At 47.7% G+C, this 21,071-nt stretch overlaps 1 long non-coding RNA gene across 1 annotated transcript; it reads left to right on the plus strand.

The window, feature by feature from the left end:
* Positions 1–430: 430 nt before the first annotated feature.
* Positions 431–13,384, plus strand: LOC135827527 (uncharacterized). The gene is made up of 3 exons (XR_010555483.1): positions 431–762; positions 1,327–1,408; positions 13,234–13,384. It is a non-coding gene; the product is annotated as an uncharacterized LOC135827527 (long non-coding RNA).
* Positions 13,385–21,071: the final 7,687 nt, after the last annotated feature.

The following is a 21,071-nucleotide window of genomic DNA, read 5'->3' on the forward strand; positions in this document are numbered from 1 at the left end:
GTCCGAACCTGGGTTTTCCCAATACGGTTCAAATGGTCGCAAGACCGGGACTCTGCCAACCGGGTTATGGTTGTAGTCAGGAGCACTACGCGTCCTCGCCTTGTAACATGCTGTCAAAATCGAAAAACATGTTAAACTACCAAGCAAGGCTTCTGTATATAGCATCCATTCACCTAGACGGTTGCAACAAGCGCGCCACTCTGCAGATCTCGCTGTACACAACAGGTACACACGACTGCCGGCCCGATCGAGCCGTTTTGCTCGCAGATCATTTTTCGATCTTCACAAAAAAAATTCAACACGCACGGTTTACGCGGTACGGACTCGTAGTCGTACTCGGACCTGGGCACAACAAACTCAGATCAACGGAGACCGCACACTCACCTCACCGTGCACCATATCCAAAACAAGCGGTATGGACAACGCCCCGGTCAAATACTGACCCCAATGGCGGGGATGCAACGCACAATCGCGAAAGAAGCAATTCCGCAAGTACGACTCGCACTTGTCGGAACGACGAGGACGACAAACGTCGGAAGCACCACGCGCGCCAACTTCACCGCACGCAGATCTACGCGCGATCCCCGCACGCGACCTACGACACCACGCAAGATCGACGTCTCCAGAGCACAACTCGCGAAGACAACAATAAGCCATCACGTCGCGTGCGACTACACTCCACATATCTTCCTCAGTCTACGTTCAACTTCCACGTCGACGACCTTCTTACCAGCTCCTCGGACAACCTGGAGAGATCTCACGGTAAGTCCAAATCAACACACAGAGAGAGAGAGAGAAATAGGGAGAGAGAGAGAGAGAGAGAGAGAGAGAGAGAGAGAGAGAGAGAGAGAGAGAGATAGAGAGAGAGAGAGATAGAGAGAGAGAGAGAGAGAGAGAGAGAGAGAGAGAGAGAGAGAGAGAGAGAGAGAGAGAGAGAGAGAGAGAGAGAGAGAGAGAGAGAGAGAGAGAGAGAGAGAGAGAGAGAGAGAGAGAGAGAGAGAGAGAGAGAGAGAGAGAGAGAGTGAAGGAGAGAGAGAGAGAGAGAGAGAGAGAGAGAGAGAGAGAGAGAGAGAGAGAGAGAAGAGAGAGAGAGAGAGAGAGGGAGAGAGAGAGAGAGAGAGAGAGAGAGAGAGAGAGAGATAGAGAGAGATAGTGAGAAGGCGACATAGTTAATGCTATCGATTAGTCTTTTCCATCAATTCCTGAGTTTTCATTCCAACGTTCCAGGGTGATGCAGTTACTGCAATTCTGCTTCACCTCTTGGTTAGGGTTCTGCCGGTGAATCTTTGCGCCAATGTGGCGTTCGAACAATTCCTGTGTTTCCAGATGTGGAGTATCCACCGACTGTGCATAGTGATTGCCGTGCATCTTTTGTATGGTCCAGCGGAGACTCATGCAGATGTAACATGTGAGTAGAAGATTCTGTGGTACTATTAAATATGTGGCCAAGTGGTTAGCAAAGGAACTGACTCCAGTGAACGCCTGGGGGTAATACTTATCTCTCTACTTCCTTTGGAGTCCATGGTTCTATTTCGAACCATTGGCATTTTGTATGCATGTAGGCGCAGTCAAACTTTCGGTTCTCGGCCAAATCTTGACCAAATTTAACAATCGAAGGGTGTAGAGGGTAATGAAAACTCTTTGCTATCGCCTCGAACAGGTCCGAAGTCTCTCCGATGAAGTTTGAGTGAGCGCCGAGCGATCGAACATTTCAAGTTGCCTGCACAGCTTGCTGCGAGTCAGCAGTGCGTGAAAAAAGGGATTTTCCCAGCTTCATGACAGGCGGCATGTGCCAGGACCGGCGCGGCGCAAAGTCACGGCAAGGTAAGCTTCTACACGAACATAATTTGAACAGTTCCGAGCTAGATTCAGTGGAATGGCTACAGGAGACCGATTTCGTCTCAGATCTGGAGCTGGACTCGCGTTTGGGGCGCGTTGTGGCGGTCAATGAATAGTGCTCATGGCGAGTTTAGGGTCAGTGTATTTCTCTCATCGAGAGCTTTCCAACGAGCCCAAGATCTTCAAAATCGGTGAAGTAGAACCAAAGTTATGTTGGAAATGGATTGCGCATTTTCGTGACTGCCACAAATTCTGCGGAAGCAAAAAAGTTACGGACTCCAAACGGTTGAAAAAAATGTGCAAAGCTAAACTTGCTGCAAGAACCGTGCAAGAAAAGAACCACAAATCAAACAGAATGAATCTACATGTGCGCAGTGGCGTGTCCAGGATTTGGCTTCGGGGAGGGGGGGGGGGGGGGGGGGGATGCGGCCGGGATGGGGGTAGATGAAATCATGCTACCATCCCAGGTCATCCATTTTAAAATCTCTCATTCAATATCGGCATTGCTTGCCACGAGATGATGATGCTATAGTAATAATAAAAGCACCGTGTGTTCTGTAGCCATGCATGATCACTAGTACTCTGTAGTGTGTACAATCTACAAAAGCTCATGCACCGTACCATGCAACCGCTTTTGGACGAGCGTTCAGGGCGCGAGCACGCCCCCCCCCCCGCCCTGCCTTTTTTTTCGAAACCTAGGTCGAAACGCGGGGGGGCACCCCCCCCCCCCCGGGCACCCCCTAAACCCGCCACTGGTGCAAGTCCGGAAAGTGGATTCTGGGTCATTGCGCGAAATCGCACATCTATGAGCGACATCCACATAAACTGCTGGGAACATGGTTGTGTACTTGAATCTCATTCTGAGCACCCTTTTTCTTCCTTTTTTCAGCCGTTTTTTGCAAAGAGTCCTCGATTTTTTGATCGATCGTTCTTCAAGGAAAGTCGACAATCGATCAACAGGGCCGAGGACGATGGCGTCTGGTTGGAGTTGTTGCGTGGCACAGGATGACCAGGCACACATATAGATACATTGCGACAATCCAATCTGCACAGCGTTTCCTTATACCGCACGCACGGCGGTAAGTACAATTCATGTGATTTCAAATTGTTTGTGATCTACAACGTTGCGAGCAGAACGGAAATACAGCAACAGCACGACAACCGTTATACCAGGCTCAACCACAGGCACCTCCATCACATTCTCCAGATCAGACGGCAAACGAGGCAGTGAACATGAAGAACAAAAGAATAAAAGAATGAAAATTCAAAAATTCAAAAAATCTCAGAAACGTTGAACGGAAAAAAAAACACTGAAAACAATGAAAGTGACCATGGCCAGCAATCGAGGACATCTGAGAGTTGTAATTTTTGTACTCCGAGGTGTGATTTTTGGCGTGCTGGGCCAAGCACAAGGAAGCCATCTGCAAAAAAACTGCAGAAAATGGTTGTTGTTTGATCCTTTGGTGTAATCTTTGTTTCTAGTCGAAGCTAGTTGCTGTTTGGAGCAGAAACGCTGAAATTGACTATGTTCTGCATGTACTCATACATGTACTCATGTACTCAGGCATGCAGTCTCACTCGTATTTTAGCTCTTTTTCTGGAATGGATGCTGCTCTGCGCCCCTTGGTGAACATTTCCTGCGCTCGTGGAGCAGCTGAAAAGGACCACTGGTATGTCTGGTTCCTGGTTTGAAAGTGGAGAGTCGACTTTTGTGTCTTGAAAAAGGAGTAGAGAGCGATAAAGGTACGTCTGTGGCTTATTTTTGAGTGCTCCTCGTACATTTTTGATCGTGATAGAAATTCTCAGACCAAAGTCCGACCAAAGTCAGCGCGCGATGTTGGCCGTACAGCTTTCTTGTGGATTTTTTAGTTGCTTCATCTCGTATCTATGTCAGTATCACTCTCTTGGACAGCCTGGAACCTCTCTGTTTTTCAGTATCGTGATGGTGAAGTGGAGAGGGTGATTTTCTTCCTCTAGGCTTCGTTTGGCCGACTTTGCTTCGTCCTCGTTGAAAAGTGAACCTGAAAAAAAGGTCGATTCGCAAAATGATGTTGATTTTCAATGTACGTGATGACATGCGATTGCTGGCTATGTTACTTCGATGGCAAAACACAAAGCCAATGTTCCTTGTTTGGACATGGCTCATGCAGAATCAGCCACACAGTGGAACCCTGTGTTTAATTCCACAAGCGATGGCTACCTGCTCCTCACCGACCAGCCTCCATGACTTTGGTAAAATCAACAAAAATACGAAATTTGGACATATTGTGCATGCATGCAATAGAGAATTTGTGCTGAGTGCGTCGAGTGGCCATTCCAAGAGTACATGTACAAAGCCATTGCGCAAGCTGTGACCCTGAAATCTCATCCATTGGTAGCCAGGGCAACCCTGAGCTGGAAAATGTAAGCGATGGCATGCTACACTCCCGCGTATGCGCTTGACAGTACGATTTGAGGGATGGAGTAGTAATATATCGGCATCTTACTACTCCCTGATACCAAATGCATGGGCGTCGTCATGTTCATCCCGCAGATCGAAAATGTACAGATGTCGCGTGATTTCGCGCAATGCATGGAAAGGGTTAACAGCTAGTCTATGACAGAGTGATAGGGGCAAAGCTATATGGGCAAAAAGGTGCTACAAATGGCACTCATGAGTGGGAAGGGTGCCAAATGTAGACTAAACCAACCCTGTGTAACAAAGCAAATATGGAATGACCAAAGGACCTGGCACCAATGCAAAAGGCTTGTCATCATAGGTTGACAAGAGTGGTGCAGAGCAGCAGTGCGTGTACATGTGACATAACAGGGCCGGCGCCACCCATACGGCCGGTACGGCCATGGCCGTAGCAACTTCCCAAAAAGTCGGTCCACGTGGAGCATCCAAAACCGGGGGTGAAAAAGTTTCGATGTATGATTTTATTATTATTATTATTATTATTATTTGAAACTCAGATTTTGAGCCATAAATAAATGTGGAAGAGAAAAAGACATATGGATACGAGTTAAGAGTAACTCTCCATCACTGTAACATGATACTATGTACAGTCAGAAAGTGCAATAACTAGGCACAAAACTGACAGAGTACTGAAACATTCGACGTCCTGACACCTAGCTTTAACACATCTCAGTAGCGCTAACCGACAGCCTTCCAACTTGGAAGGTTCAAGGTTATGGAAAAGACCAAAGAGGGGAAGGCAAGCGCAACGAAAACGAGCAAAAGCCACAGTCCCAATGAACAAAGAATGTCGATTGTTACTGGACGATGACGAGACCAGTACGATATTTGACAAAGCGGTCTAACTACAATTCGAAGCAGCAAAGCAGCACACCACCCAACTTGGGTGGGTCATAAATATCAAAGATAAGTAAAGAAAGGGAAGCTTTGCGAAAACGAATTGTACAAGCCGAAAGCCAAACTCCTACAGTACTCCTCATGCATGACATTGTGATGGACTAGTTGACTACAAAACAAGTTGTTTCACACGACGTACGTTTCGCCGTATGGTTCGTGACGGCTCATCAGGAGATGTGTTAAAGCTAGGTGTCAGGACGTCGAATGTTTCAGTACTCTGTCAGTTTTGTGCCTAGTTATTGCACTTTCTGACTGTATATAGTATCATGTTACAGTGATGGAGAGTTACTCTTAACTCGTATCCATATGTCTTTTTCTCTTCCACAATTATTATTATTATTATCTTTATTCTCACGGTGGCCGTAGCCAATAAGAGAGAGACAGTACTACAGTCGTCGCCAAAAAAATCCGGCCAAATGCAATTCTAGCTACCGGTAGCTGTACTGTGGCGCATGCACTGTATCATCGTGGTAGTGGTAGACCGAGTCTACATGTAGTGCAGTTACTTCATTGACATTGTTGACATGTCGGCAGGCGCTCGGCCCGCATACACCATGTAGAGGCGACCGTTCGATACCGGAACGCCTTGACAGCCTAATTTGTATAGGCCCAAACCGATCATCAGCGTTGATTGTTCATTCGAAATATTGTTTGTGGACGGAAACTGGCATGTTGAAGTTTGCTCCGATGTAAGAGTCGATCAAAGGTTTTAGAGTGCACATCAAATTCACTCTAAGTCTGAAATTAGGTAACTGCTATCGCTCCACGACGGCCAGTACAGAGTAACAATAAGCCTTGCGTGTGCTTCCATTAGTGGCAGTGGCCTTGTAGACTAGTGACAGTGCACGTATGGTGCCACTCCAGTGCATGAACCCGCGATGAAGTACTGCGTACCTACCATACCTATAGTATGTACGTGTATCCTTGGCATTGGCTGGATTTTTTTGGTGACGACTGTATGTGTTATCAATCAGAGTGGGTGCAATAAACCGGGAGAAACAGTGGCTAGTGGCAGCCGTTGTTTGGGTGGTTCATTTAAGTAAAGACGAAGAAGGAAGTATATCCATTGCGAGGGCAGGTAGGCGATAGACCTTGATTAAAATACTATACCTAGGCTGGGCTACAGCGGGGGTTGGAGCATGTGCAAATAGATGATACTATGATTGAGGAAACCTCTCTTTTGAATGCATTTATTTCTCGGAGGGAGTAACAGTGTGGTGGCAGGTGGTGGTACTGAGTACATGCTGAGTACAAGGGTGAACGTTGAAGGCGGGTGGAGTGGGTGGTGGGGAGGGCAAAGACTCGATGACGCCTCAATTCTCGGCTTGGTGGCTCGGTGATGTAGCCTGAGGTCGCAAGCTGGATGTGTGGCGGGGATCGTCTGACAGCGATGGTGTGTGCAAAGATTAGCTGCTTGAGCTTCCTGCGTGATGAGAGGGTTGGCCAAGTGACGTGGTGGAGTAACGAACTGTGATGGCAAGGACTGAAGAGGGGGAGTCAGAGGCAGAGTTTTGCTGACCGCCGTTGGAGACGTTCAAGGACATCTTGTTGCTGAACATTCATAGCTGACATAGCCAGAGAACCATATTCGATAACGGGGCGTATATACGTGGTGTACAGTGCTGACAGTGCGGTGGGTGAAAGACGTCCACAAATCCGTCTCAAGAGGTGGAGAGTGCGCGCAACTTGGCTCTCGATGCGCTGGATGTGGGCATTCCACTTCAGGTCGGCCTGAACGATGATACCCAGGTGTGGCTGGCTCTGGACTCTGTTCAGTGTTTTGCCTTTCAACGTTATTGTCAGGGGGAAAGCACCGCACAGTGTCATCACGATCGTCTTCGTTTTGTTGACGGTCAGGTGCCAGGTGTCGATTTTTGTCCATGGAGTCGCCCAAAGTGCAGGATTTTCCCTCTAAATTATAAAAACATTTCTGGCACCCCAGACCCACCTTCAAGGTGGTCCTTCAGCCGCACGGCTCGGCAGAAGCAGCCTCCGGCCCTGAATATGTAGAGGTTTATGCAGTGGTCAGCAAGAGCTATCAGTCTATCACCCTGTAAAACCCGCAAATACTGTCTGTACAGTACTCGGTTACACTCGCTAATACATGTTAGAGCCCGGTAACTCGCGGTAACATTCGCTAATACCCGTTAACACCTGGTACTACCGGTTGATTCGTGTTAATGACAGTGCAGTTCATTACAGTACTGTCGGGCACCGAAGAACGGACCGCCGAAGAATGGCCAGGCTAGAATTTCACCAATTTTTAAACCTTTGAGGACGAAGGACGAATATGCCCGTTTTTTATGGCATAGCTGAATTCCTAAAGACGAGTATATCCGTTTTTGAGAAAATTGCAATATCGATATATTATTGGGTGCTTGAAATCGCTCATATGTTGCTCATATGTTGCTCAGACGAATACGATCTGATTCTTCGTCAAGGTGAGACATGTCGCAGTCGATCCGCGTCGGTCCCGTGGAGAACCGGCCATATTTGAGTATACTTAGAGAATGCGCCGATCGAGAAATTATTTCGAATTTGAAACTAACTTGTTACTTTGTTGAGAGTGCCGAGGCAAGTAACCTGTCACGTGTCTCCTTGTCTGAGGCCCTTGGCATTATCTTTATACGAAGAATGAAACAATATTCTCTGATAAGACTGTCGATCGCGGAGTTCAAATTTTAGTAAGTTGAGATGGGAATTTCCCAACTTTTCGCACTTATCGGCAGAAACAAGACTTTTGCCTGCAAAAAACAGAGCGCCAGACCGGCTGCGCAGCGCAGAAGGTTGGAGCCTCCTTAAAATCAAACTTTAGGACACTATATCCAATTTTTGAAAATCCCAATTTTTGGAGAAAATCGCAACATAAACGTATTTTGAATTTACCATTCTGACCTCTATAATGGATATATTGATGTTAAAACTTTGGTTTTTGTTGCCTACTGTTGTCTATGTCTCTTTAGAACCATTTTATGACACTAGATCAATTTTTGAAAATACCGATTTTTGCCTGAAAGTGGTAGGAATCCAGGTGGTTTTGGGTAGTTCTCAAAGGGTTAAGAACAGCTTATTGCCTGTACTGTATTATGGAAAAGGAAAGGAACAAGGAAATGAAAAGGAAACACTGTTACTAGTTATGACCAACCGTCCACCAACGTAACCAGGTGTTGTACAGTCAGCGAGTGCCACAAAATGTTGGTGGACAGTTTGTCATAACTCGTAACATTTTTTCCTTTTCCTTTCTTCATCATCATTATATTGGCTCACCATCCGAGTTGAACGAATAATGATCAAATGGAGTCTAAACCTATGGCTGATGATATTATCTCTTGTCGATATGATGGTAAGCACCGTGCAGCAGAACCAGTGTGCGGAAGGACACAGAGGCAAGCAAACATATTCAGGGGCTGGATTCTTAATACTAAAGACATTTAGCAATGCGAAAATTTGAACTTTTGGTCGTGGTGATATTTCGCGAAATCAATTTCGAAAAAGAAAACTTGTGACGTTTAGCAATGCGAAATGACTTTTTCTCGAAGTTATCTGAATCTTGTAGTACCGTACCGTATATGCAGCCCAGTCTCGAGCAGGGGGCTGTAAAATTACTACTCCCTGTAGTCAAATGCGTACCGGGAAAAGAGAAAGTTGCTTTTTCAAATCACTGCATATTCGTGTCCAAGTTTTCAAAGTTTCAAGCTTTTTTCCTGTACTCATTCCCAGACTCGAATTTTCTTTCGAACTTTCGCGTTGCTAAACGTCCTTAACCCTTTGTGTACCAGCCCCATCTTGAACCACCCCTGGCCGTACACTTAAGTACACAACTCTGTATGGTCGTGTGGCGACCACCCCTGCCCGTACACCCCATTAACCCCTAGGCCCTGCCCACCCAATTCTTCCTCACTCTTTCTCCTTTCTTACACTATTATCTCTTATTGGCCACTGGCTATCGTGAGAATAAAGATTTGAAACCATACCATATGGTACGGTTCGCTGCACTCCAATCAAGCGCGCGGTCCCCGCCGCCGTAGCTCCGATCGGCCCGCATTTTTTTTTGCGCTGGACAGCTGAGATCCCGCTGAAAATTTTGATGTACGACATGGGTAGGTTGCCATTTCAAAGTATGGAGAACGAACGGGTTCAAAAGTATGCTTTTCAGTGCAAACAATTGTCGCTGTTTCGATCGTGTTCTCGCTCAGTTTCTCTGCTTGTAGCGAAGATGTAGCTTGTTCTAGGTCATGTCGACGTCTTCTAGATGTGGTGAACGATTGGAGAGATCGGCTGTGGCGATATCATTGCGGAATTCAACTCGAAACTGCAAATTTGTATCGCTGATCCCATCGCAGTATTCGCTCTCAAAACAGGAGCGAGAGGGAGGGCAGCGATGGCCTAAAATCGTCAAGGCAGGCGTAATTCACCATCCAGCGACTGCTTCTTGTCTTCTCTTTCACTTACCTTACGCTGGATGTGAGTAGATGAAGAAAAATATAGATTTCGAATCTGACACAAGAATTCAAAATTTGAAATTTTGAACCAATTGTTTCACCTCAAATATGTGACAATATGACCATATAACTGGTATGTTGTTGCACTTCATGCACTGAGACAACGCTTATGAGGTTGTTTTGTCCCTATGTTCCCAGTACACGAGCACGAACTAATTCTCAGTCTACAGTCAACTTCGCTTATAACGACACTCGGCGGGGGATCAGGAAAGTGTCCTTATTCGCGAAGTGTCGTTATACCCGAAGTCTCATTAAGTGTCACAGTTGGAAGGGACTTTGCTCTGGGCATGAAAATTATGTCGCTATTCGCGAATTGTCGTTATATCCGCTGTCGTTATTAGCAAAGTTGACTGTATTTGTTTGTGATACCCTGGTTGGTCAGAAATATGCACAATTGGCACGTATTTTTTGGTATTCCACCTATGGCCTTCATATAGTACTGCATGCTGTACCAATATCCATGCTTACCTTGGTGCAGTGATACATATGGAGTCAGGAAAACACAACTTGCATATACAAAAGTTGTCTAGATTTCATACCATGGTTGCTTCTTTGGCTGCGATCGCCCCTTACATATATTAGATGGCTGGTACATAAAGGGTTAATCACTAGGATCTTTTCAAATCCCGTAACTGATTTTAAAACTTAAAATTGAATTTTAAATTTAAAAATTGTAGCGGTCAATGAATGAGGCAGCCATGTCACATGTGTGCGTGTGTGGACAACAAAGGGTGAGTGCGTATTATTTGAAGAGTGTGAGTGCTACAACGTTTTCTTTCTGTTTATACAGTTGTCCACACCCGCACACATGTGACATAGCTGCCTCATTCATTAACCGCTACAATTTTCACATTGTAATGCATAAACTCACACTGCTGGTGGAATTGACGTTATGTGTAACCGCGAGCTGCTATTTTTATAAATATTATTCTAGCTACATAACTGGTTGTTTAAGTGATTTTTTACCATGTGACAATGTTCCACTGATGATAGTCACAAGAAAACGTTGTGGAATTTTTTCATTTGGCCCAACTTCTGCGAAAACCAGGCTTAGGGTGAAAATCATTTTTTTGAGAAAATTGATGTTTTGTAAAACGGTTGTGTCGCGTGGACGCTCGAGTGCAGTGAAGTGGAACCAAAGAGAATCTCGCTTGCTTGAAGAAGTAGCAGTCATGGCAGGAAGGGTTTCAGCAGTCAGGGAAGTCAAAGGGCTTCCGGTAGAATATTCCCTGCTACTCCTCTAGTCACAACGAAGAGTTTTTGAGCTGATCGAACGGATTCCATCTCCTTCACTCAGGGATGGCGAAATTTCTGCGCTAGCTGCTGCTTGCGGAAAATGGTGAAGAAATCGTCTCCAGTTAGAGTCGTGATGGCGATAGCGAGGAGAACCTGGACGGCATCGACCCAGCCAATCGAAGTATGGAGACACTAGCTGTTTCTGGGCCTCACGCAAAGGGAACCCGCGCAGCAGAGCTCATACGTTTGCAGCAAGTTCACGAAATTTCTGCGCTAGCTGCTGCTTGCGGAAAATGGTGAAGAAATCGTCTCCAGTTAGAGTCGTGATGGCGATAGCGAGGAGAACCTGGACGGCATCGACCCAGCCAATCGAAGTATGGAGACACTAGCTGTTTCTGGGCCTCACGCAAAGGGAACCCGCGCAGCAGAGCTCATACGTTTGCAGCAAGTTCACGAGGAAAAAGGCTAGAAGCGCAGTGTGAAAACTGTTTTGAATTGAAGTCCTTGGCGATGAAGTGCTACTGAATGCCAGGCGAATGAGCGAGCAGATCGAGAGGCCTCCACTCGAGACTTTCCTCGCTGGACAGCTAGCTGCAAGGGATTGTACGGCGTGCCGAGATTTCATTTGCTGGTCAGCACCAATCAGACACTGCAGCACGCCAGCACACTATCACTATGCGCATACTACGAACAGTGGAACAGTTTGAAAGGCTGTGTTCTTGCTTGTTTTTGAATAGTTGTACTAGATTCACCCTTCAAAAGGTGCCATCTCAACTGGAGTCGGGTTTCCTTGTGGTGTGTAGCGCCAGAGCATGCCAGTACATGTATGCAGCCCCAGAATGTGCTGAGTGAGGAGCAAACAAAATTCATGCAGAACTGTGCATGGCCACTACAGCCTGCAGCACCAAGGGTAGCCAGTGCAGGCTAAATTTTATTTTTCAAGGAAACCCTTCGAAAATGGTACCAATCGATTCAGCATGGCATTTTCATTCCTCCTGCAAAGTTTCAGCTGATTTGGAGTCATGACCAGGACACTATGGCGATTTGAAGATCGAAAAACTTCACTTTTGTTTGTCAAGAAGAAAGACTATAATCGCACACGAATCATACAACCCGTGTGGCACAATGATTTTTGAACGAAGTTGATCCGCGGACCCCGTGCTTCGCGCATGCATGCATGCATACTGCATGCACACACGCAGTACAGAGGCTTTTTTTAACGCGGATATGTAGTTCTTCGTCTTCTTCGAAACGTCTTCCAAATGCGTGGTGCTGGTGTTGTTCTCAGCTTCGTCAAGGCAGAATGCAGCTGCATGTGATGCTCCTGTGTGTTCATGCATGCTCTCTTTTCGCGTCTCGACATTGTAGCGTCCAGACTCTGCTCGACTGGAGAAGATTGAGGAGACTATGCTTTGATCCACATTGAAAATCGATGAAATTTGGTAATTATTGTCGGGCGCTAAAAAGCGCTGGGGAGCATGGGGCTAAAACTTCGTAGCAGTCATCCCTACCATGACAGGCATCGACTGGTATATGTTCCATTCTGTTCCCAACCACTACGGGTAGTCTGCGAAGCTTTCTTCTTCGCCGATTCTCGGACAGATCGTACGTCTTCGCACTGTATCTCTCGTCTCCCTCAACGGATCAAAACACGGTTTTCGCCAGGACGAACACAAACCCCCAGATTTCGCGGCGGCAACAACTTCGAGTAGGGAAAAGCTAGCAGCTAACCAGGAATCACCAAAAAACACGTGTAATACTCAGTGTGATTTGCGACAGCTGTCATTGTGCCGTCGCACCATGCATGTACGATGCACGGGAATGGAACACGGATGAGTCGTTTTATTACGACAGCCTGCACTGGCTACCAAGGGGCCACAACAAGCCTGCCCCCACATGCCTACCTTGTCATGTCACCTAAACAAAAATCATCCATGTCTCTTCCTTCGCTCTGGTGGATCTCTCTTCATTTCTTTCCTGTGATAACAATTTTGGGTTTTTTTTTGATTTTTTAACACAATACCCTGGTGTGTTTGAGATACTTTTAATACCACTATGAGTCGACCCACACTTGTAATATTTTGTCTCCTGACCTCCCATGCCCAGTAGAAGCTGAAAATGGGAAAAGTCATTTTGTGAAATTTCACCCTAAGCCTGGTTTTCGCAGATTCTGGGCCATTTAGTAAAAATTATTGTTTTATACATGTACATGGTTATGATTCATGAGTGCACAATTAGTTTTATTCATTGCCATTTTAAAAATAAGAAATGTACCATTTTTTCCGGTTATTCTGTGCACAGCGCTGAACTGTAGCGTACCTGATATTGCCAATGGTACTGCTGACAAAACCGTGGTCCAATTCCCAAACAGTGTCACCTATTCTTGCCAAGAGGGTCTGGGGATAGTGGGTGATGCCACGACAAATTGCATGGCTGATGGAAATCTCACTTCACTGCCCTTCTGTGATGGTAAGGGTTCAATTGGTTAACAAATATATATTGAAAAAGTCAGGGTACATGTGACCAGGAGCCACATCAAGGAGTACACCGTATTCACGGAAGGGACATTCAATATATGATTCAATGGTCTTCAGCATACCTGTGTCTGGCTGATAAGCTAGAGATTGCGGGGGCTGACAAGACCCGCTCCCTCAACGAGAGGGCAGAGGTTGGGTTTAAGTGTCGTCATGCAAATAAATTCTACCTTGGCCACTTTTTCCGCAAGATCACTTGAATTTTGCTAGTAGTCATGCTGCCTATTTTCTGTGTGTGTGTTTGTGTGTGTGTGTGTGTGTGTGTGTGTTTGTGTGTGTGTGTGTGTGTGTGTGTGTTTGTGCCTGTGTGTATGTGTGTGTGTGTGTGTGTTTGTGTGTGTCTGTGTGTGTTTGTGTGTGTGTTTGTGTGTGTCTGTGTGTGAGTGTGTGTGTGTGTGTGTGTGTGTGTGTGTGTGTGTGTGTGTGTGTGTGTGTGTGTGTGTGTGTGTGTGTGTGTGTGTGTGTGTGTGTGTATGTGTGCACCACCTCTTTGAGGCACCTTGAGATGATGTCCTGTGCTCCGAGTTGCAACAAAGCTTCCAATCTCTCTTGTGAGAAAAAGTTATCAAACTCCAAATACCCACTTTTTTGGAGTATGGGAAGGTTTCAGGCTGAGAGATTACCATCAATATGTATCTACTTCGAAGTATTATTGACTGAGGACGAGGTCAACATAGGAAATAAAAGCCCCTCGGCTTCGCCTCGGTCTTTTACTCGGCTTTTATTTCCTATGCTGACCAAGTACGAAGTCAATATTAGATTTATCACGACAAACAGTCCGTATTTCAAATTCCAGAACAATAACCTCATGAATCCCGGTTTTATGATTGCACAAACGTTGCACTACCACTTACTCATGCAGTGACCATGCTGCACTAGGCACCGTTCAACTGTGCAACCCCTAAGCAGACAAATATAAACAGTCAATATAGCCATAAGGAGTTAAATATGCAGGAATATTTGCCTGCTTACGTACAGCGAAAATCAATGGAAGTCAATACTAAGAGAGTGATTATATATATTATATTATACGTCAGGCGAAATAGCACGTCATCGTACATTTGAGATCAGCGGGAAGAAGATGACGACGTCCACTAATTTAGTATCTGTGCACACGAATCTGCTGTGTGTGTGACTCCGTGTGTCAGCTATGATATCATCTTCTGTGCTTCCATGCCTAGCATGTACGTCTGAACCATCCTGCAAAGTTTGAATGACGTAGGTTGAGCGATCGCTCCGCGAAATATACTTTTTGAAAGTCTCTTCATAGTATATCTTCCACCATTGAAATTTCGAATTTCTTCAAAAAAAGTGCTGAGAGGGGTGGCTTGCAACCTCGATATGGCTTGTTCCAGGCATGCTTTGGAGCCATCTTCTGTTCAAGTAGTGGCGGGGATCTGCCCTGCAACTGCTACAACAAAAAAATGATTCGATCTGAGAAAGGGTGAGACAGCGAATCTCGGTTGAATATTGAGTATTTCAAGCCTTTTCACGACGAAGATGCAGTTCTTTTTGGAGATGGACGTTGCGGCAAAGGACATGGTGTCCGGCGTCTGTTGAAGCCAGGGATCATTTGTCCAGTCAGGTCGGCAGCCTAACCGTCGGTAAAGCTTGTGTTTGGATCCCGTTCTGCTTGATGTGGTAGATCACAAACAATTTGATATCGCACAAATTGATCTCAGCATCGTGCGTACGGTATTTTATATTCAGAAAATCCCAAAGTGTCTCTGTGTGGCCGTCCTATGCCACGAGAAACTCCAATCAGGCTCCTATGTCTTCTGCCTTCATGATTGAATGTCCACTTCGTTTGAACAACGAACACAACAATCGAGGACGGCTTTGCAATGAAAAATACAGCTATGCTGGAGCTGAAAAAAAGAAGAAAAAAACGTGCTCAGGATGAGACTCGAGTACACGCATACTCTCCTAGCAGGTGAAACGCAATTTTTTTGTGAAAAATGCGTGACGCCGACTGACCAGTAATTTCGCCTGACGTTACCCAATGCTGTAGACAGCAAGCTGTTTCGGCCATAAAGGCCTCATCAGTACAGCTACGAGCTAAATAGGCCGAGCTACCAGCCATAGTGCAAAGGAGGCACCACAGACATTAAGGTAGCTCGTCGCTCTAGCGCCAGAGTGCTCAAACTACAAAAAGTAGCGAGCATTGCGCGATGCAGCAGCATTAGAGCAGCCTACTGAGAGTGCTCAACAAGGTGAAAGCCGAGGAGCGTGATACCCAATGCTGTAGACAGCAAGCTGTTTCAGCCATAAAGGCCTCATCAGTACAGCCACGAGCTAAATAGGCCGAGTTACCAGCCATGGTGCAAAGGAGGCACCACAGACATTAAGGTAGCTCGTCGCTCTAGCGCCAGAGTGCTCAAACTACAAAGGTAGCGGGCATTACGCGATGCAGCAGCACTAGAGCAGCCTACTGAGAGTGCTTAACAAGGCAAAAGCCGAGGATCGTGATATTATTATTATTTATCACTCTTCTATATCGACCTCCACTAATTCTCGTGATCCTTGACTGGTCCTATATTACCCATATCGCCGCAATATCGACCGCTTATATCGACCGCTTGTATCGACCACTTAGGCATTGTAATCTTTCGACTTTGGAGGGACTTAGCATTTTTCTCTCCCTTTCAAAAAGAAAAATTGAAAGAAAGAAGACAAAGGAAGAGAACAAGCAGGATTCGAACTCACAACAGTATGAACCTCAAGCAACCCCTTATACCACCCAGCCACTGTGCTGCAGATGCTGAACCCTGTTGTTCTTACAGTCCTTTACCCAAAATAGGCAACATCCTATGTACACTATAGTACAAATGCTATACTAAAAAGGTTAAAATAGCTCCTAAAGGTTCAAATTTTGGGGTTATGGCAAAGGAATCGTGATAAATAGGATATTGACCTCGACTTCGGTCGATATGGGAAATATAGGCCTCGTAAAAGACCTCGGCGGACCTCGGTCTTTTACTCGGCCTATATTTCCCATATAGACCTCGTCTTGGTCAATATCCTATACATATTATCACTCTCTTATTATTGACCCCCACAGAAACTTGTGATCTCTAAGCGGTCAAATATCAGCATATATTGACCGCTTATATTGACCACTTATTATTGACCACTTAGCCCGAGGACTTAGAACTTTTTCCTCAACTTAGAAAAAAATCAAAAATGAAAGAAGAAAATTCTGAAGTCAAATGCTGAGACTTGAACCCTAACTGTCAGATTCTCAGTCAAAGAACTTACGGAACATACTGCAAGTGACAACTGAAAACTTCTGTTTACAGAGAAGTAATGTATAGACTTTTGAAGTTTACTGAAGTGGAAGCAAATTTTTGAGGTCCGCAGTTTTTCAGTCTCTGGCAGCCCGTCGGTGTGGCCAAGAGGACCACTAGCAGTATTAGTTAGTTAGTATCGTGTAGTAGGGCTGACCCACCTCTGGCGGCCATGCCCCCAGCTACAAAGGCCGCCCTCAAGGGGCTCTCAGAGGTCGAGACGAAACTGCTGTGCTCCCTCCCGGGTATCGAGTCGTCTGTGATTGAGGTTATCAAGACCCTGGCGAACTTAGCGTCCGAGTCGGCCGATCGCAAGGATCGCCTCAACAAAAGAATCAATGACCTGTCACGGCAAGTGTCAGGCCTGACTCAGGAAGTTGTCTCCCTCAAGGAAGCCGCCATTGCCAAGGCAAGTGTTCTCCCAAATGTTCAAGCTTCTCAGCAGAGCCAGCGTACGAAGCGTAGATCTACGAAATCGTCGATAATTCGTACCCGTAGTACCCGCACAGGCCAGGCTGCCGCGTGCACTGCTAGTACGGGTGATCCCCGTAGCGTGGGTGACACTGGCAGTGACCCTCAGCCTGAGGCGTCCAGTGAGGAAGACAGTAATTCTGAGATCATTGGCATTGAGGGCCCCTACAGCAGGAGAGCTAAACATCGCTCCAAGCCAGTCCTGGAGGTCTTAGACGACGACAGCTGGCAACTGGTGTCAGGAGAGCCTCCCAGGTCCAGGAGGGCAGTTTTGTATGTAGGCAATTTAAGCTCAAGCTGCACTGAGGAGGGACTGAAAAGCTTCACCCAGCAGCGTGCAGTTGCAGCAGGGGGTACGGCAACGGTGCACACTTGCAGCGTCCACACCACGGAGGCAGGAAGAGTGTCTGCCCACCTAACTGTGGACGCTAAGGACCTCACCCTAGTCACAACTGAGAATTTCTGGCCAAGGCCCCTGTACGCGAGGCCATGGCGATTTAAGGAACGCACTGAGCAGCAATCCAAATGATGCCCCCCAGCCTAACGCTCCTGCTCACAAATGCCTTCGGACTGGAATCCAAACTTGGTGAGTTCCAGCACACCCTAGACCAAGTCCAACCTGATATCGACATCATCACAGAAACCAAGCTCACCCCAGAAAGTACTACGCAAGCAGAGCTGACGGTCCCTGGCTATTACTCACCCTTGCGGCGTGACAGGACTCGCCATGGCGGTGGTGTGGCAGTCTGGGTTAAGACTTCCCTCGCTATGCGGGAGCTGGAAACAATCGACGTGCTTGATCAGGAGCTCATCTGGCTAAGCGTCAAGCTGTGCAACGGCCAGTGTGTGGTCATATGTGCAGCTTACCGCCCTGGAACGTGCTCAGACACGGACATCACCATCTTTGACGCCATATCTGCGGGCCTCGAGTCGACAGCGCGCCGAAATTCGCCTGTGATTCTAGCTGGTGACTTTAATGTGCACAACCAAGACTGGCTCCACAGCAGTCGAACGACATGTGCAGGCGAATATGCAGAGGACATGTGCCACATGTATGGTCTTGAGCAGCTCTTCCATGAGCCAACCCGTGGTCGCAACACCTTGGACCTCGTAATGTCAGATTTACCAGGCAGAATCGTCACGCCTCTGCATCCACCCCTTGGCAAATCCGATCATGCAGTGATAGTTGCACATTTTGATGTGTCACCAACCCCAGACCGTCCGACCAAGCGCACAGTATGGCGGTACCAGCAAGCCGACTGGCCCCGCCTACGCGCCTTCCTGCGCGACTCAGACTGGTCCTTCCTTGCTACTGATGACGTTGACACCTCATGTGACAAACTCACCAGGAAAGTCACAGAGGCAATGAAACGATTCATACCATCCAAAGTATTGAAGCAGCGAGCCAGCAACCCAATCTGGTGGTCTCCTGAATGCCAAGCATGTGTTGACAGAAAACAACAGGCGTGGAGGCGCCATCGGGCGTCCCCTGATGATGCTGCACTTCTTTCAATCTTCAAGGAGGCAGCAACTGCCGCAGTCGCCACTCTGCATCGAGTAAAGATGGCCCACATTGCGACAGTAAGGCGCAAGATCAGCGCTGGAGGTCTCTCCAGCCGAGAGTGGTGGACTACGATCAAACGTGCTGGTGGCCATAGCAGCCGTTCCTCGGAGATCCCGACCTTGACCCAGGACAACAGTGTCGAAGTCAGGCAGAGCGCAGCGAAAGCTGAGGCTTTTGGAAAGTTCTTCTCGTCAAAGTGCAGTTTGGGTACGGATGACTTGCAGGCAGACGAGCTCCCACCAGTTCGTCGCCGCTCAGATGCGCAGCTCCACACAGTGCACTTCCGACCTTGTGCGGTCGAGCGCGAGCTCAGGAAGGTCTCCGCTGCAAAAGCCACAGGACCAGATGGCCTGCCTGGCCGAGTCTTGCAGGAGTGCAGCAAGGAACTTTCAGTCCCTGTGTCGAAACTGTTCGCCAAGTCCTTTCGGGCAGGACGCCAGCCTACCCTATGGAAGACTGCCATGGTTGTACCCGTCCACAAGAAGAAATCGAAATCTGATGTGAGCAACTACAGACCTATCTCACTCCTCCCCATCTTGTTCAAGGTGATGGAGGCTATCGTCAACCGTGCCCTCAGGAAATTCCTTGAGTCAAACAATATCCTCTCCCAGAGCCAGTATGGGTTCCGCAGCAGACTTGGCACCCAGGATATCCTCACCCTATTGAATTCGCAGTGGGGCAGGGTGGCCGCAAGCGGTGGTGCAGTAAGGGTGATCGCAGTGGATGTGGCTGGTGCGTTTGACCGTGTCTCGCACACTGGAGTGCTCCACGAGGCAGAGCGTTATGGCGTAGCTGGTCACCTGCTTGGCTGGCTCCGCGACTACTTGAGCAACCGGAACCTAACCGCAGCTGTTGGTGGGGAGCTATCTCAGCCCTACCCGGTGAGAGCTGGCGTCCCCCAGGGCAGCATCCTGGGACCGACACGGTTCATCCTGTACACAAATGACGCCGAGGACCATCTCCCTCCTTGAATGGACCTCGCAGCATATGCCGATGACACTACGCTCTTCAACTTCATCACCTCAAGAGTGTCCATACCTGGCAGCTCTGCAATCATGCAACAGGGTGTGGATGCACTGTCTCGCTGGGGCGTGGAGTGGAAAATCAAGTTTGAGCCCTCCAAGACCCAAGCCATGGCAATCGCACATCATCGCCAGCCTTGGCAGCTCCCGAGAACCACTTTCGACGCTACGCCAGTCAGCGAGGCAGGCCACCTGAAGCTCCTGGGCGTCACCTTTGACTCCCAGCTGACATATGCGCAGCACATCCGCACGATCCGCTCCAGAGCACAGCAACGCCTAGGCTTCCTGCGGAAGGCCTCTGCTATCCTAGAGCCCCCTGGCCGACTCCGAGCCTACAAGGGGTTTGTCCGACCTGTGCTGGAGTACTGTCCCCTGGTCTGGCTTGGTGCGCCACCCTCACACTTGGCCAAGCTATACCAGATCCAGCGACGAGCCATCCACATCATCGGATCGGGCTCCTGGCTCCCTAGTCTATCTCTGTGGCGGACAGTGGCCTCGCTTGCATACTTGTACAAGCTATTCTGCCTAGATGCGGACAGCCCGCTAAAGAAGATCCTCCCCCCTGGTGCCCAACGTCGACCTCAGGACATACAGCCCACCCGCGTGTCTGCTCAGCCTACGCACCCACACCAGCTATCGACTAACCTGCCAGCACGCACCTGAAACAGCTGTCTTCGCGCATTTCCTGCCAGCGCTGTGCAGACATGGAATGCTCTGCCCCAAAGCATACTGCTGAGACCCCCGCACCTGGAGGGCCTGCAAGCCTTTAAGTGCCATGTCCACCGTCACCTCCAGCTGCACCACTGGAGCTGGGCGACTGAGAGCCTCTAGCAGACCTCCCACACCCACCTCAGCCGTAGTGCACACACCGCATCTGAGACAGTGTCTTTATTGAAGTTTTTTCGCTAGCTTATATACTCTCCCTCGCTCTATGTTGCGGCACAGTAGCTCCCTTGTTCATGTAATAGCTGGCCTACTGTAACAATTATGACTTTGCTGGCCAAATAGCTGAGGCTGCAGTCACCTCACCAATCATCTCATATTTTCAATGTTCCTTTTATTTTACTTTAACAGTTTCGCAGCCTCTCTCTCCCTCCCTCTCTCTCTCTCTCTCTCTCTCTCTCTCTCTCTCTCTCTCTCTCTCTCTCTCTCTCTCTCTCTATCTCTCTCTCTCTCTCTCTCTCTCTCTCTCACCGGGTTCTTAATCCACCATACCCAGTTCGCAAGGCTGGGCGGGGTTGTGAGCAGGCTTTCATTTCAT

Source organism: Sycon ciliatum, chromosome 11 (genome assembly GCF_964019385.1).
Source record: "Sycon ciliatum chromosome 11, ocSycCili1.1, whole genome shotgun sequence".
Lineage (NCBI taxonomy): Eukaryota > Metazoa > Porifera > Calcarea > Leucosolenida > Sycettidae > Sycon > Sycon ciliatum.